We start from the raw sequence: 19,053 nt of genomic DNA on the forward strand, positions 1-19,053 counted from the left end.
TCTGATAAAACTATGTTATGTTCTTCGTCGGTCAACTATTATCTTTCCTTTTTGACTAGTTTGAGAAAATCTTTTGTCGTCCCTTTTATGGTCATTGGACTGTTGGAAATATTAGAAACTAATAGCACGTCACATGTGACTGTTTGATGCACAGTGTGTAAGTTTGTTTACCATGTATGTTGATGATTAATTATGTGTGGTTATAGGTGGTCTGATCCCATCAAATATTTAGAGGGAACTTCTGATAAGTTATCAACTGCTAATCTCACTGTTAATCTCGAAGTTTGAAAATCAACAGTTGACTACTTAATGCATACTATAGGTCAAGGATTAATCAAGGGAACCAAGGTTATAGCGGTAATCAAAATAATATAATGCAGGGACAAAGACCCGACATGGAAAACAGACATACACAACAAAGAACATAAAGTAACTAAAATCATACATACAAAGTAAAGTAACAAAAGCAAATGAGCAACTCGGACTCCACTAAAAACTGGGAGCATGGACCAGGTGCACCGGTAGGGTAAGCGTCCTCTGCTTTTCTAGAAACACCTGCCTACTTGCTCATAAAAAGCCAAGTCCGGGACAAACGAGGGAAGGAAAACTATGACCCGTTGAATAAATCAGTTTTCATGGTGCAGATGTCAAGAACATGTCTAACCCTTATTGCTAAAGTTGAAGCAATTGTTCAGTTCGTTACTCCAACGCAAATAATGAGGTATATGGTCATGTTTGATTTCTATAGAAATTTGTTTTCTAATTTTGCTACTGCCGTTGAACATTTAACACAACTTCTTAGTTTTAGTGAGAATCCCATCTTTCGGTCGAATGGCAAATGCCAGATAACTGTTGAAAATATAAAATCACTGTTGACTAGTTTTCCGGTCTTAATATCTCCAGATTAAGAAAATGTTTTCATACTTTTTGTAGACGCAAGCGACGTTTATGTTGGAGCTGTCCTGTGCAAGGAGAGGCCAGATCTTCTAAACCAACCAATTCCATATTTTAGGTAGAAATTAATATTGAAAAAGAATGTTTTACAATATTATAAGCTTTATAGCATTTTGATTTGTATTTAGGGGGTGTTAGAATGCTATATATGTTTATTACATTCAAGGTGAATATGTTTTAGCTACTATTATACTTGTTTGATTATTATTGCTAAATACAAAAATAGTAATATTGTAAATATATTATTTTAATAAATGATTTTTTCTAGACTTTATAACCAAACAAGTACTGTTTTTCGCGACTCTTTAATGATGCATTACAATGATGTAAATTGGTCCAGAACTTTCGTAGTATTTTTAGAACATTTTTGACTTTGTACTTAAATGCTGGATTTCTTACACTCAAATTAATTTAATCGACTCATCAGTGTTTTTTTTTTTTTTGTTTTTTTTTGGGAGGGGGGGGGGAGCTATTTTATAAAAGTGCTTTAATTCTTTAAATACTAGACTTATATACATACATTTGTACCTTGAATTAAGTGTTGAATAGTACATTGGACTCGATGGATATTAACATTTTCAATGAAATTTTTAATCATGGAATTTGTAACGTTTTATTTAAATGATTGAAATCGTAATTTTTCGCTTGTTGACTGAACTTTTTGACATTTACTAAAAAACTAACTATGTGGTATTCCATTGATATAATCAGAAATCAATGGGTTAGAATTTAACATTTAACACCCTGCCTGTAAAAAACATCACATAAAAACAAACTTGCTGAAGTATTTGATGACATTTCACTTGTCATTCTAATCACAACATGTCTACACTATAATTTAAGGAATGAATAACTGGTCTCTGTAAATACAACCTTAATGTAATTACTGATGACAGATGACTGAACGCTCCCCAACAGACCATATTTGGATTAGATACTTGAAATTATTTTTTTGCACATAGCAAAGCTCATCTGCACTATAAGTGTTACAATTTTGAATGAGACCCACCTTTGAAATTTTTAAACATGCATGTGTGCCAGATTTTGTTAAGATAGCTGCTTGTCTTAATGTTGATGTTGTTTTTATAAAACAGCAACATTATACTGGCTGTTCTTTATAGCTGGAAGTCGTGAGAATAGAGATTTAATATATGCTATAAAAATACATTATTGGGCCAAGTACCAGTGAATGAAGCTCCCTAAACCTAAAAGACCGTTTGCATTTTTAGGGTGTTTTGTGAGGTTAACTTTCTTTCAAAGTTTAACTCATATCCGTTCCCTATAAACGACGACCACACTGATAGTATTGGTATTGCACATTTTGTCAGTGCATTCGATCTGCTAAAAAGCTATGTACAAGTGCCATTGACAAAGACAGCTTGTGAGATATCAGACGGCTTGTTTTAGTATAAAATCATGCAATTTAATATAACAAAACGCACCACTAACATTAAGAGAATTATTAATGATGTTTTGAAGGATCTTAATACATGTATCTTTGTATAAGGTAGTACAAGCATACGAACTGTGCTACGATCAATCGAACCATCCGTGTTACTTTTTATTAACCCAACATCAGGGACAAAACAGAGGTGATATTAAGCTTGTTTATATTTACATTTTCAATATATCATATCTGCCTTGATTTTGATTTTACTTTAACTATAAAAATAAATGTTTTGTTTCAATGTGAAAGTGGTTGTTAGACGAAACGGTTCAAATCATTGACATCAAACAATATTGTAAAACTTTTGAACAATATGCGATATTTCGTATACTTCTCACCAGATTACTAAATTACATTTCGCACACGGAAATTATACCATTTTTCATGAATCGTACAGTCAACCTTACATGTTAAGTTGACTCTTAAATGAATAAATTTTTAAATATAGGCAAAAATATATATTAACAATAATCAGTCCTGCCTTTCTTTATTTTATGACTGTTATGACTTTTTATTGTCTGATAATTTCAATCCTGCCTTTTATTTTAAATTTGATCGTAGCAACATCCTGCAATGAATATTAAATTGTAGTTTTCTTGAGTGTACAATACAAAGTTTTGTACAAGACCCTGCGTAACCCGCTTGTTGTTAACACACATAGTATTTGTTTTCACATTTTGAAACACCATTTGCATATACATGTCGTTATGCCTGTTTTGTTTAAATCTTCGGCCGACCAAGATTGCAAGTATACTTGCAAATTATGATGTCCTTGTTGAATTATAAAACTTACACTGCAATCGGCCCTCGTGTGCGTTTCAAGAGTCAATAACAGTTAACCTTTTTACGAAATGATTTTTTCTGTAACTTGTGTACTAGACCAAATATTGAACTGATTTTCATGTCTAAGCAATAGATAAGAAGTTTTGATTAACAGTCTCAAGTAAAGCAAGCAATTGAATGAATGACAAATTTTGAACTCAAATGTATTGGTAGTAACGAGATAGTAAAATTCTACCTACAACTATGAATTACGACACACCAGTCAACTATTATTTAGGGTTGTAGTAAATCAAACACATACGTTCATTGTTGAACTGAAATGCAAAGCTTAAATGTTGATTGACAGCCATTTCCTTCCAAAAATAAAAATAACGAGGCTTGCAATGATATGAAATCACTCATCATTCATATCAAGGTCAAATTGTAAACTAGTAAAACACCTAGTACGTTACAAAAGAGGGTATCTGGTAATAAGCACTATGGGGAGTGAAGTTTATTTTGCCTTGCACTGTGATATTAATGTTACAAGTTTCAATTCAGACCAATATTAGATTAAACTTGTTCAGAATTCAAAAGAATTTCTACAAAAGAGCGTTTCATATAACTGAATAAAATGTATGTTTTAGTCATCATTTTATTGATTTAGTTAATATTTATAATATTTTTATTGACCCCTTATGGGATAAGTAAAGAAACAAATACAATATAAAAAGAAACACTATATCATATTAAGCTATTGAAACATAGAAATGAAATAAAAAATGATTAAATACGTATGCACTTAACCAATGTGGACCTCATTTTCACACTTCTAAAGACTGCTTCATTAAATCTACAACAATGGGTAATTCACCCATATCTTAATTTAGAATAAGAATAGGTTTATCAAAAGAGTCAAGTTGGCGAAAATCTGGGAATTTATCTGACAAAACTTTTTTTTTAATTTGCCCTTAACCCCTCATTTATTTTGCAATTGAAAACTCATTTAAAACTTTGCATATTTGTCAACTTCTCTTTTAACGGTGTATATTTTTATATCTACCATGTTCCAGTTCCAAGTTATGATCACTAACGCGGAACATTGTTAGCATCTTTATACTATTAAATGTTTACTTTTAAATAATCTGACATTGGAGTATTTTGTTAGCAACATACCTTTGTTCAAGAGGCATAATTGTATGAAGTCTAAAGTGGTGCCCGAATGATGGAATGGTGTACCCTAGGCATGCCACATGCTGGAGTCGTCAGGCAATAATACGGAAAACCTGGCCACAAACCATAGTGGTGCAACGTGTTTGAAAAAATGCCTTGTTCCTCGCATGTTAAAGAACCCTTCTATGGTATTCTATCGGAGTAGGAACTATTGCGCTCCGCCACAGGAGGATGAATTGCCCAACCCTACCCTCCTCTCCCTATTTCCAGGGGCTATCAAACTTTGCCGACTCTATCATCCTTGTGTCCCGTCCCATTCTTCATTTCATGTTCATCGCCTGGATATACCTAAAATGTCGCTGCTCAGTAGTTAGACTCCAACATTAAATATATCAATCAATCAATCAATCTTAAGATAGCTATACTTCATGAAGTACCGTTTACCTATCATACATGCTCTTCACACTCGATTTGTACCGTGCTCTTACCATGGAAAGGCGCTTTTTACCCAAAACATCACAGCTGTTGTAAACCGTACAATTAACATGACCATAATAACGTGCATTCTTATGACATATGTTGAAAACCTTTTTCTTTACAATGAAATACATATACCACATGAAAAAAAAACAACATAATACCACTGAAAACAAACATGCTTTTTTGATCAGAGGCGGTTTGTATCCGCAACATTCAATGCTACTTGAAAAAAAATTGCCTATCCAAAACATACATTTTCATCATAACTGCTACAGATAGTACTTCTGAAATGTTCATAATACTTTCCTGCCCAAGTAATATTCGTTCATCGCATCTTATTGGAAACCTACTATAAACATGGCCATTTCGCGTGAAATAGCACTTCCTACCCAAAATTATAAATGGTAATTGATAATGACGGTATATGGCAACATTATGTGCAAATACGTTTTCCTACCAAATAAATGAATGCTCATCACATCTGATTGAATGTACTCTGAATTTGGCCAATCTACTTACGAACGTCGCTTTTCTACCTAAATTATACATGCTCACCATATTTGATACTTTAAATATGACCTTCCTACATCAGATCCGATTCAAACGCTACTCTTAAAATGGTCACTCTATTTGGAAAGCAATTCCATACCCTTAATGTGCATGATTATTGCATATGGTACTGTTAACATGGCCTTACGTTTTAAATAACAGTTTCATACGCATAATTATTCCTGCTCATGTAATTTTATTCGAATATTACTTTAAACATGTTAATTTCACTTAAACAAAAACTATCCGACCCAAAACATATATGCTCATCAAGTTTGATGCAGACTATACTCTTGATGTAGCGACACTAATTGACAAAGCAACTTTCTACCCCCTAATGTACATGCTTATCACATCTGTCGCGTATTGTACTTTTTACACGTCCTTATTATATAGCATGTTTACACAAACAATCACCTGATTTTAACCGTACTTTTAGCATGATCATACTACTTGAAGCAGCACTTTCCTACAAAAAGCATCCTTGCTTATTACATCTGATTCAAAACCTACTCTTAACATGGCCAAACAACTTTAAATAGCACGTTCCTTGGTGAGATAAAGTTTTTGTACACATGATAATTGCATCAGATTAAAACTTTAATCTAAATATTTCAATAGCACTTTTAAACTCAAAACATGCATAATTATTAAATCTGACGTAAAGTGAACTATATTCCTGACATGATAACACTCTTTGAAACAGCGCTTTCTAACTCAGAATCATTCATGTTTATCAAACTGATTTGAACTCTTCTCTTATCATAGCTTTACCGTAAACTAGCACTTTTCAACCCAAAACATAAGGCTCATACCGTATTATTAACATAACAATAGCACGTTCCTACTCAAACATCCATCCTGATTTCATCTTATGTGGGCTGTACTTTAAATATGGCCATACTACTTGACAGAGCTCTTTCTTACCAAAATCATAATATCACATCACATCTGATGATGACCGATCGCTCAACACATACATACTACTGAAAACTCATTTCTTTCCATATCATCACATCATATTCTAATCGCATTCTTAGCATAGTCATTCTCCTTCAAATATTAATTTAATCCAATTCAACATGTTTATTATATACTCTATACATAGCTATACTACTTTGAGTAGTACTTCCCTACCCAAATTATTCATGCTCGTAAAATCTAATTCGAACATCCACTTAACACGACCTAACAATTCAAAAAAGAAAGTTATAACCCTGTTTAAAGCTGTTTATTCGATCCGATCTGATTCAACATGACCATATCACTTGAAATAAACTCTTATTGATAACATTGTCATACTATGTGAAATAGCACTTTCCCACCGAAAACATCACATCTGATGTGGACAGTACACACCATATGGCCAAATCACTTGAGATAGCACTTAACTACCAAACACATATGTGATTCTCGCATCAGTTGCCGACTTCTCTCTCAATATAGCCAAAGAACTAGGAATGGCACTTTCCTACCCCAAAATATTCATAGTCATTACATTTTCTCCGACTTCTACTGCTGACATGGACATGTAGCTAAAAATAGTACTTTCCTACTAAATTAATACATATTCATACATGTTCTTATATCTGATTTGTATCGTCCTCTTGATATAGCCAACCATACCTAATGTACTCTAAACCTTGAGTGGCAACGTAAGAACGGGTTTTCATACGAAAGTGTACTTGTTGATTCCATCTTTTTCGTATGTGCTCAAAATATATCGGTACTATTTGAACTAGCGCTTTCCTGCCCAAAACATTTACACTCACCACATCAAATTTGTACCGTATTTTTAGCATAGCCATAATACCTATCATAGCATTTTCCTACTTAAAATATACATGTTCATCTTATTTGAGGCGGACTGTACTATAACTATTGCCATACTACTTCAAAGTGCAATTCCTAACCAAAATCATACATATCCATCATATGTTATTCAAACCCTACTATTAATGTAGCCATACCACTTGAAAAAGCACTTTCCTACCAAAATCAAACATGCCCATTACATCTGATTGTACTGTACACTTAACATGACCATACTACTTGAAATGGCAAGTACGAAGTCATCACATATAATACGGAGTGATGGCATAAATTGGCTTACTACTGAGACTAGTAATTTCTACTAAAAAGAAACTATCTGATGTGAATTGAACTCTTCATATGGACATACTACTTGCAGTATCACTTTCCAAATCAAACATATACCCTCTTCACATCTGAAATAGACTGTACTCTGAACATAGCCATACTACTTGAAACAGCATTTTCATCACAAAATTGTACATGCCCATCACAAAAGACGCCAGCAGCACTCCTGATACATAGAGCCAAACTACTTCAAACAGCACTTTCCAACATAAATATATATGCTCATTATATTTGATACATTTGTACCTAAATCATACATGCTCATCATATCTATTTCGAACCCTATTGATAACATTGTCATACTATGTGAAATAGCACTTTCCCACCGAAAACATCACATCTGATGTGGACAGTACACATCATATGGCCAAATCACTTGAGATAGCACTTAACTACCAAACACATATGTGATTCTCGCATCAGTTGCCGACTTCTCTCTCAATATAGCCAAAGAACTAGGAATGGCACTTTCCTACCCCAAAATATTCATAGTCATTACATTTTCTCCGACTTCTACTGCTGACATGGACATGTAGCTAAAAATAGTATTTTCCTACTAAATTAATACATATTCATACATGTTCTTATATCTGATTTGTATCGTCCTCTTGATATAGCCAACCATACCTAATGTACTCTAAACCTTGAGTGGCAACGTAAGAACGGGTTTTCATACGAAAGTGTACTTGTTGATTCCATCTTTTTCGTATGTGCTCAAAATATATCGGTACTATTTGAACTAGCGCTTTCCTGCCCAAAACATTTACACTCACCACATCAAATTTGTACCGTATTTTTAGCATAGCCATAATACCTATCATAGCATTTTCCTACTTAAAATATACATGTTCATCTTATTTGAGGCGGACTGTACTATAACTATTGCCATACTACTTCAAAGTGCAATTCCTAACCAAAATCATACATATCCATCATATGTTATTCAAACCCTACTATTAATGTAGCCATACCACTTGAAAAAGCACTTTCCTACCAAAATCAAACATGCCTATTACATCTGATTGTACTGTACACTTAACATGACCATACTACTTGAAATGGCAAGTACGAAGTCATCACATATAATACGGAGTGATGGCATAAATTGGCTTACTACTGAGACTAGTAATTTCTACTAAAAAGAAACTATCTGATGTGAATTGAACTCTTCATATGGACATACTACTTGCAGTATCACTTTCCAAATCAAACATATACCCTCTTCACATCTGAAATAGACTGTACTCTGAACATAGCCATACTACTTGAAACAGCATTTTCATCACAAAATTGTACATGCCCATCACAAAAGACGCCAGCAGCACTCCTGATACATAGAGCCAAACTACTTCAAACAGCACTTTCCAACATAAATATATATGCTCATTATATTTGATACATTTGTACCTAAATCATACATGCTCATCATATCTATTTCGAACCCTATTGATAACATTGTCATACTATGTGAAATAGCACTTTCCCACCGAAAACATCACATCTGATGTGGACAGTACACATCATATGGCCAAATCACTTGAGATAGCACTTAACTACCAAACACATATGTGATTCTCGCATCAGTTGCCGACTTCTCTCTCAATATAGCCAACGAACTAGGAATAGCACTTTCCTACCCCGAAATATTCAGTCATTACATTTTCTCCGACTCCTACTGCTGACATGGGCATGTAGCTAAAAATAGTACTTTCCTACTAAATTCATACATATTCATACATGTTCTTATATCTGATTTGTATCGTCCTCTTGATATAGCCAACCATACCTAATGTACTCTAAACCTTGAGTGGCAACGTAAGAACGGGTTTTCATACAAAAAGTGTACTTGTTGATTCCATCTTTTTCGTATGTGCTCAAAATATATCGGTACTATTTGAACTAGCGCTTTCCTGCCCAAAACATTTACACCCACCACATCAAATTTGTACCGTATTTTTAGCATAGCCATAATACCTATCATAGCATTTTCCTACTTAAAATATACATGTTCATCTTATTTGACGCGGACTATACTATAACTATTGCCATACTACTTCAAAGTGCAATTCCTAACCAAAATCATACATATCCATCATATGTTATTCAAACCCTACTATTAATGTAGCCATACCACTTGAAAAAGCACTTTCCTACCAAAATCAAACATGCTCATTACATCTGATTGTACTGTACACTTAACATGACCATACTACTTGAAATGGCAAGTACGAAGTCATCACATATAATACGGAGTGATGGCATAAATTGGCTTACTACTGAGACTAGTAGTTTCTACTAAAAAGAAACTATCTGATGTGAATTGAACTCTTTGTATGGACATACTACTTGCAGTATCACTTTCCAAATCAAACATATACCCTCTTCACATCTGAAATAGACTGTACTCTGAACATAGCCATACTACTTGAAACAGCATTTTCATCACAAAATTGTACATGCCCATCACAAAAGACGCCAGCAGCACTCCTAATATATATAGCCAAACTTCTTCAAACAGCACTTTCCAACATAAATATATATGCTCATTATATTTGATACATTTGTACCTAAATCATACATGCTCATCATATCTATTTCGAACCCTATTGATAACATTGTCATACTATGTGAAATAGCACTTTCCCACCGAAAACATCACATCTGATGTGGACAGTACACATCATATGGCCAAATCACTTGAGATAGCACTTAACTACCAAACACATATGTGATTCTCGCATCAGTTGCCGACTTCTCTCTCAATATAGCCAAAGAACTTGAAATAGCCCTTTCCTACCCCAAAATATTCATAGTCATTACATTTTCTCTGACTTCTACTGCTGACATGGGCAGGTAGCTAAAATAGTACTTTCCTACTAAATTCATACATATTTATACATGTTCTTATATCTGATTTGTATCGTCCTCTTGATATAGCGAACCATACCTTATGTACTCTAAACCTTGAGTGGCAACGTAAGAACGGGTTTTCATACAAAAAGTGTACTTGTTGATTCCATCTTTTTCGTATGTGCTCAAAATATATCGGTACTATTTGAACTAGCGCTTTCCTACCCAAAACATTTACACCCACCACATCAAATTTGTACCGTATTTTTAGCATAGCCATAATACCTATCATAGCATTTTCCTACTCAAAATATACATGTTCATCTTATTTGACGCGGACTATGCTATAACTATTGCCATACTACTTCAAAGTGCAATTCCTAACCAAAATCATACATATCCATCATATGTTATTCAAACCCTACTATTAATGTAGCCATACCACTTGAAAAAGCACTTTCCTACCAAAATCAAACATGCTCATTACATCTGATTGTACTGTACACTTAACATGACCATACTACTTGAAATGGCAAGTACGAAGTCATCACATATAATACGGAGTGATGGCATAAATTGGCTTACTACTGAGACTAGTAATTTCTTCTAAAAAGAAACTATCTGATGTGAATTGAACTCTTCATATGGACATACTACTTGCAGTATCACTTTCCAAATCAAACATATACCCTCTTCACATCTGAAATAGACTGTACTCTGAACATAGCCATACTACTTGAAACAGCATTTTCATCACAAAATTGTACATGCCCATCACAAAAGACGCCAGCAGCACTCCTAATATATATAGCCAAACTTCTTCAAACAGCACTTTCCAACATAAATATATATGCTCATTATATTTGATACATTTGTACCTAAATCATACATGCTCATCATATCTATTTCGAACCCTATTGATAACATTGTCATACTATGTGAAATAGCACTTTCCCACCGAAAAAATCACATCTGATGTGGACAGTACACATCATATGGCCAAATCACTTGAGATAGCACTTAACTACCAAACACATATGTGATTCTCGCATCAGTTGCCGACTTCTCTCTCAATATAGCCAAAGAACTTGAAATAGCCCTTTCCTACCCCAAAATATTCATAGTCATTACATTTTCTCTGACTTCTACTGCTGACATGGGCAGGTAGCTAAAATAGTACTTTCCTACTAAATTCATACATATTTATACATGTTCTTATATCTGATTTGTATCGTCCTCTTGATATAGCGAACCATACCTTATGTACTCTAAACCTTGAGTGGCAACGTAAGAACGGGTTTTCATACAAAAAGTGTACTTGTTGATTCCATCTTTTTCGTATGTGCTCAAAATATATCGGTACTATTTGAACTAGCGCTTTCCTACCCAAAACATTTACACTCACCACATCAAATTTGTACCGTATTTTTAGCATAGCCATAATACCTATCATAGCATTTTCCTACTTAAAATATACATGTTCATCTTATTTGACGCGGACTGTACTATAACTATTGCCATACTACTTCAAAGTGCAATTCCTAACCAAAATCATACATATCCATCATATGTTATTCAAACCCTACTATTAATATAGCCATACCACTTGAAAAAGCACTTTCCTACCAAAATCAAACATGCTCATTACATCTGATTGTACTGTACACTTAACATGACCATACTACTTGAAATGGCAAGTACGAAGTCATCACATATAATACGGAATGTTGGCATAATTTGGCTTACTACTGAGACTAGTAATTTCTTCTGAAAAGAAACCATCTGATGTGAATTGTACTCTTCATATGGCCGTACTATTTGCAGTATCACTTTCCAAATCAAACATATACCCTCTTCACATCTAAAATAGACTGTACTCTGAACATAGCCATACTACTTGAAACAGCCTTTTCATCACAAAATTGTACATGCCCATCACAAAAGACGCCAGCAGCACTCCTATTATATATGGCCAAACTTCTTCAAACAGCACTTTCCAACATAAATATATATGCCCATTATATTTGATACATTTGTACCTAAATCATACATGCTCATCACATCTATTTCGAACACTATTGATAACATTGTCATACTATGTGAAATAGCACTTTCCCACCGAAAACATCACATCTAATGTGTACAGTTTCCTTTACCTTGCTGGGGAGGGGACATTTTGTATACTGGTACATCCATAGATAGTATTCATGACATAATATTTTACAGTGAACAATATTTAATTCTTTTTTTTTCTCTAGGGCGTTTTGCTCTCTCTGAGGTGTGTTGACTACTCAAATATTGTTATTGTATTAATTTGAAATGTACATTATGCTTATGTACTTAATCTTTTTCAATGTAGAAAACTGGGATAGGGAATGGTGTGATGTGTAATAAAAATGTTGAGGTATAGAACTTTGCAAGAGATCTTAAATGGATAAAATTGTGGCCTTTCAATCTATCAATTCAAACATTAATTGATACTCATCTCACTTTGTTTTAAACTTATAAAAAGAGATTTGATATAAACATCCATATGTTACGAAAAAGATAAAAATGGACCAACAGTGTTGCTTCTTATTGACTTTAAGATCACATTATGATTTACTTTAATGATAATAGCTGTAAGGCTAATCATATTTGCATAATTAAGAGCGTCCTGATTATATTGCTAGCTGCCTTGAGAACGTCGAACGATTTCTGTTAAAGCGCTTTTAAGTGGCTTTTTGACCAATTAAATTTTATTTGTTAAATCATTTTATACAGTACCTTATGATGGACAATTAATTTTGATTCACCTTTACCTAGAATGATAGGAAAGTTTTGATATAATCATAATAAAAGCAAGGAAATATCCGATATTTACGAGTACATTTATGCACTCTTGATTTGTTGATTGTTCACAATAATAATTCTAAATATTGGAAATAGACTATAAATATGGGCTGGATTATTTTGGTTTTGCAACTGGCACACCTCGTGAGCTGACGAGACTTATTGATGTTATTTTTATAAACTATAATGTAGAAAATGGATTTAGAATGTTATGAATCTGAATTAGATAACCCTGTATGCACCAACTTTAAATCCGTTGAATTTCAAACGGTTCAGTACAATGTCAACGAAATATCGCATCTGTCGGAAGAAAAGTGTTGACAACTTTGTTTGCCACAGAGGGCAGGTATCGTCCAAAAGAAAACTATTTTCAAATTATTCAAACAGACATTAAACCGTACGTACGTAATTGACAATCGAATGGATGATTGAATTTTGTGAAGAAGAAGAATCAACGGATAATGTAGCACTTCTAGCAGTGAATTATATTGATAGGTACATGTCATTGATAGATATTGATCGGACACAACTGCAACTTTTGGGGGCTGTTGGATTACTTGTTGCATCAAAACTAGGGAAAACAGATCCAATAAAACCACAAAAACTTATTTCATGTGCAGGAAATTATTTCACCCTGAAAGACATGTATGCAATGGAATCATCAGTTTTGAGAACACTGAACTGGGGATTGTTATCCGTTACACCTACTGATTTTCTGATCATTTTTTGAATTTAATGACAATTGCAGTTAATTTGCGAGACAAGACATGCTCAAAAATTCATTTACGTATGCAATTTACTGAAATGGGATTTATTATGCACAAACCATCAGTGATAGCCGCAGCAAGTGTTGCAGAAGCAATTAATGGGCTTAAGAAAAAATTCGATTCCGTTGACGAATTGTTGTAGACTTTACGTGACGTAGGGGGTATAGATGGTGATTGCTTGTAATTATGCCAGGAGCAAATTAAACGTATATTATCAATTAATTTACAAGAATAACATTCGACTTGCCATCAAAATTCTATGAAAAGCTCTAATTTCCTGAGCTACACTTCGAAATCGATGGTAAAGGAAAATTATTGACCAAACTTTACCACAAATGTGATTACTTTTCATTCAGAATTGTCAACTTTCCTTTCATCTGTGGCAACATCCCTTCGGCTCCTGTGTATGGAGTGTTCATATCACAACTCATACGCTATGCCAGAGCTTGCCGAAACTACGCAGACTTTTTGTATCGCGCTAAAAGTCTGACAAATAGGCTTCTGGAACAGGGTTATATTGCTACAAGATTGAAGTCATCACTACAGAAGTTTTATGGTCGTCATCATGAACTCGTGGATTGTTATGATGTATCCATCAGCACCATGAAAACTGATTTATTCAAAGGGTCATGGTTTGCCTTTCCTCGTTTGTCTACCCCGGACTTGACTTTTTATGAGCAACTCGGCGGGTGTTTCTAGAAAAGCAGGGGCCGCTTACCCTATCGGTGCACCTGGTCCATGCTCCCATGTCTCCTATTCGTCGGAATATCCCAAAACTTGAGTTTTATCACATTAATTCTCTAAAATCTTCGTTTAGGAGAAAAAAATCTGCACATCCGGTCCTTAGACGTTGCCAATATCGCGTTTACATGGTTGATTGTATGGCAAAAATAATGACCGGTAAAAATATTTAGTTTGTATTTTTTTTCTCCAAAATGCATGTCTCCCTCCTAACAAGTTGGGGAGTAATTGTAGGTATTAGGCATTTCAATAAAAAAAGGAGGCGTCATTAATATATAATTAATGTACAGAAAAGAAGACATTTGAAATATTTAGTGTATCTCAATTTAACCATTTAATTGATGATACAAACTTGAATGAAAATAATGTGCGTCAGTTAAAACAAAATATCCTATATAATTGAGTTAGTCGAAGTTTGGGTTTGCAAATACTTGATACATAAAGTAGAAAATACATAATTCTAAATATTTGCTTTCAATCGTGTGACTCGAATATCCACGTTAATTGATAAAAACAAATCTATTCATGGATAGGATACACAAGGATGTGGTTCATATTTTGTAAAATGTCCTTAGATTTTTTTGAACAAGCGTACAAACAAGACGGGGTTTAGATTGTTAAGCGCCTTTTATCTATCTGACCCATGTAAATAAATATGCCATAAAACGACTATGAAGAACAAAACTATTTCAGAGTTGTAGGCGTAACTATTTAATTCTATAATGAAGTGACATGTCACCACATGGATAAAATCTCATAGACATGAAAGATTGCGGTCTGCATTATATCACGCCTTGTGAATAGAGGTAAAATGTTTTTAAACAAATGTTTGTTCACAATTATTAAATGACGTCATCTTGTCATTAATTGCATCGCAAATCCAATGAGATAAAATTTGTTTTTGCTGTCTTACTACATTAGTTATATCGATAAAATGCCCTCTATATCTAGCGAAAAATGCCATATTTCAAAGTGACTTTTTAAGATGAACATTTACGCATTTCAGACTGAAATATGTCATAACTGTATGGTCGTCAAAAATAGATTCACAATAGAAAGAATAAATTGTTTCGTACGAGTATGTAAAATCGAAGGATGTATGAGTTAAAAATCACCTTATTTTCGATCGAAAAAAAAAAACTGTCAATAAGGGTTGATAATAATTGATTAAAACTTAATATATGAATAATATTTCAGTCAAATTATTATTGCCATTACATGAGTTCGGACATTTAATTAAATGAATTACATATATTTTGCAATTGTAATTAATCGAATTACAATTTAAATTTAACGTCATGAATGCCAAGTATAAGTAAAAAAAAATCTCCTGTACATTGAACCAAACATAAAGACCTTTTAACAATGTACATCGCTCACAAAAAAATGATTGATTACTTCTACAATTAAAGCACTATCTGTGTATTACAATTCTAACATCGTTGCTGAATTAATTAATCAATTCAATCACTATTGAATGTTATCATTTTTCGAAACGGTCACTGAGGTGCTTTATTCAGCCTAAATTTATATTTTGGTCTTATTTTGAAAATCATTTGTAAATAGAAACACTTACTCAGCACGAAAATCACTGTCTGTTTTTTTTTTAAATCAAATTTCATATAAGTAAATTTTTGAAAGAGAATTTAGAAAAACGAAATCAGATCAAAATTTTCAAAAAGTTCATCTTGGGGGCCGATGCCTAAATGACCCATTTTAGGTTAGAATTTGATTTTGAAAAATATAAATTTTTTCAACAAAAATCCCTGTCTTGTGTTGTTGAATACAAATTATGAAATTTATATTATATATTTGTCTTCCATAAACAGAATTCTTTTTGTTTGCAGAGTCGAGGAAAATGACACTGTCTATTTGGAACATTTGTTGAAAAAAAAAAGAATTGAAAATGAAGAAACTGAAGCAACTGGGATAGCTATCTACTTCATTTTATGCTAAAAAAACAGGTAAATTGAAGTACAATGTTGAATAGATAGGACAAATGGCTAATAGAAACTTATATTTATATCCTAAAAAAAAAGAATACTTATTGTTTTATATAAAGGCCTGATTTAAAATATGCTGTAAAATTATGTTTCTAGCACATTTCTAGGAAAGGTTTCCCTAAAGTCCTGAGCGAAATCTAGAGAATATTTGCATAATGGCGTTGCTTTCTAATATTCACTAAAACATAAGTTCTTGTATACCCTAATAGGGCTGCTTTTTTCTATATAGCATTTCTTCTTATCAAACAATCAATAATGTACTTTAGCATCGTTAGATCATAATTCGAATTTCACATTACATACAAATGTCAGTTAATGTAAACAGGGATATTATAAATGTCTCTACGAAGCGTGATATCTTTTTCACGACACATTCTACACTACATGTCCTGACAATTATGTATTCACAAAACTCAGATTCGTCAATGTGAATATCAATCCATTTTTTTTCTGGTACAATTTAAAACCATTAAAATACATACACGCAATTTTAAATATTCTGATTTTGTCCCCAATGCACAGGTTTGAGAGATATGGATTTCATATATATATATGTGTATATCGTCAAAGATCAATTGTGAATAAGTGTGACACTGTTTGTTTCATATTTTATTTTATGTTAGGATGCACGATGATCATAGGATTTGTTTGTGTGCCGTCCTCTCAATGACTGGAAAATGTCCTTCCCGATCTTTAATATAATGGATTAAACGACAAAGATAGTTGTATCGTATAGACAGATAATGATAGAAATTCTCCATTTATATTATTCCACAAGACAGCAGAAAGATGGCACACATTGCACCAGTTGTGAACAACACACGGATTTTGCCTAGGTATAAACGAAAGTTTTCTGTTCAATGATCATATTGATTATTTGAGATATACATTTGGTTTTGTTTGTTACCAATTTAATTCTGATCACAAAGAATACTTCAGTTTTGGAAAAAAACAATAATGAACTCTGCAGATTAAAGTATTCAGAAGACATTTTTTCTAATCAACAAAGTAAAAAGATTTTTTTTCATAATGTTGTAAAGAAATCATTGAACATTTTTAACATAATGTAAGTTACCTCTTACCTAGATAGCTGGGAAGGGAAATGCTTCGATATGATTATAATATTGACATTGAAATATTCAACATCCTAATCTTAATAGCGGGATGCATTTATTAATTAATACCTAATTGTGGGTTCAAAATAGTTTTTTTATAAGCCATCAAGAAGGCTTTGTTTGTTAACTTACTTCATATTGTTTTATTAGAGACATTACTGTTCAATGATATTGAAGTTTGCTTTAAATAATAAGGGTTAGTTTGTTTATTGAACAAAGGTTAAAGTGTATACCTTTTTTCACTAAACCTACATAGCCATTTTTTAATTAAGGTATGGATTGCTTTTAAGTATAACTTCTTTTCTGACGGTGGAATCATAGCTAAAATATAGTCAAGCACTGACTCTTCCGACATGAAATAGCATGAAATGCCTACTATAGCAAAAAATCGTCTAATTTGCGACACACATTATTCTTAATACAATCGAACATATATTGGAATGAAGGAAGGCTCAAATTATAGGCATATACAATATTTTCCTCCCGTCGAAACAGCATTTTAATAAACTTAGATTTGGACCACAATTCTTCAAATATCTTGCAGGTGGATGATAATTCAATTTAACTGTCTTCAGAGAAATCCTGTACACCTTGTACATGTACAAAATGGCTGAGAGTAAGCTACATACCAGTTCTGAAATCTTGCAGCCCGAATATAAGCGTTTTCCATTTATGATAGCTTTTATCAATTTTTTCAATAATTAAAAATTCTGGAATCTTACATTTAATGTTTAATCGAACTTATTGAACATTTTGGACATATTGTAATTTTATAAGTTATCTCCTACATAGAAAGCTGGGAAGAGAAATAATTCGGTAGAAGCATATTATAGACATTAATATGTCCAAAATCATCGTCATAGCTGCGAGATGCATTTATGTAATTCAACCTCGTTGTGGTATCATAAAATCTATTTTTTTTTTGTCTTAATTGTACATTCAGCCACATCGATTTGTTATTTCAAATGTTGATAGAGTACAGAAAATTCTTCCCATTTTATTGTATATGAATGAATGGAGAATATGGATGGGGAGTGGATATTGTGCATATTGAACGGAAAAGAAGGAATACTTAAAAAAAATGTATACCTTAATTATAAATGGCTATGTAGATTTAGCGAAAAAAAGTATAAAGAATGTAGAATACCAGCGTTTTTTATTGACAAATTTGATAGAAGCTATTATAATAAGAACATTTTTTTTTTAAATAATAATAATCG

General features: G+C 33.0%; 1 protein-coding gene across 7 annotated transcripts in view; it reads left to right on the forward strand.

Annotated features, from left to right (window-relative positions):
- Window positions 1-18,002, forward strand: part of LOC148611334 (uncharacterized) — a 31,925-nt gene extending 13,923 nt beyond the window's left edge. For 5 of the 7 annotated variants that reach the window (XM_088591781.1, XM_088591780.1, XM_088591786.1 and 2 more), the window contains 3 exons: window positions 934-1,012; window positions 16,563-16,679; window positions 17,342-18,002. The gene's annotated coding sequence lies outside the window, so the exon portion shown is untranslated. Of the gene's footprint in view, window positions 1-933; window positions 1,013-15,408; window positions 15,522-16,562; window positions 16,680-17,341 lie in introns of all 7 variants that reach the window. The other 2 variants (XM_088591782.1, XM_088591784.1) reach the window with 1 other exon arrangement.
- The last annotated feature ends 1,051 nt before the right edge of the window (window positions 18,003-19,053 follow it).

Source organism: Perna viridis, chromosome 7 (assembly GCF_037379345.1).
Source record: "Perna viridis isolate PV_CMFRI_1.1 ecotype Kerala chromosome 7, ASM3737934v1, whole genome shotgun sequence".
NCBI lineage: Eukaryota > Metazoa > Mollusca > Bivalvia > Mytilida > Mytilidae > Perna > Perna viridis.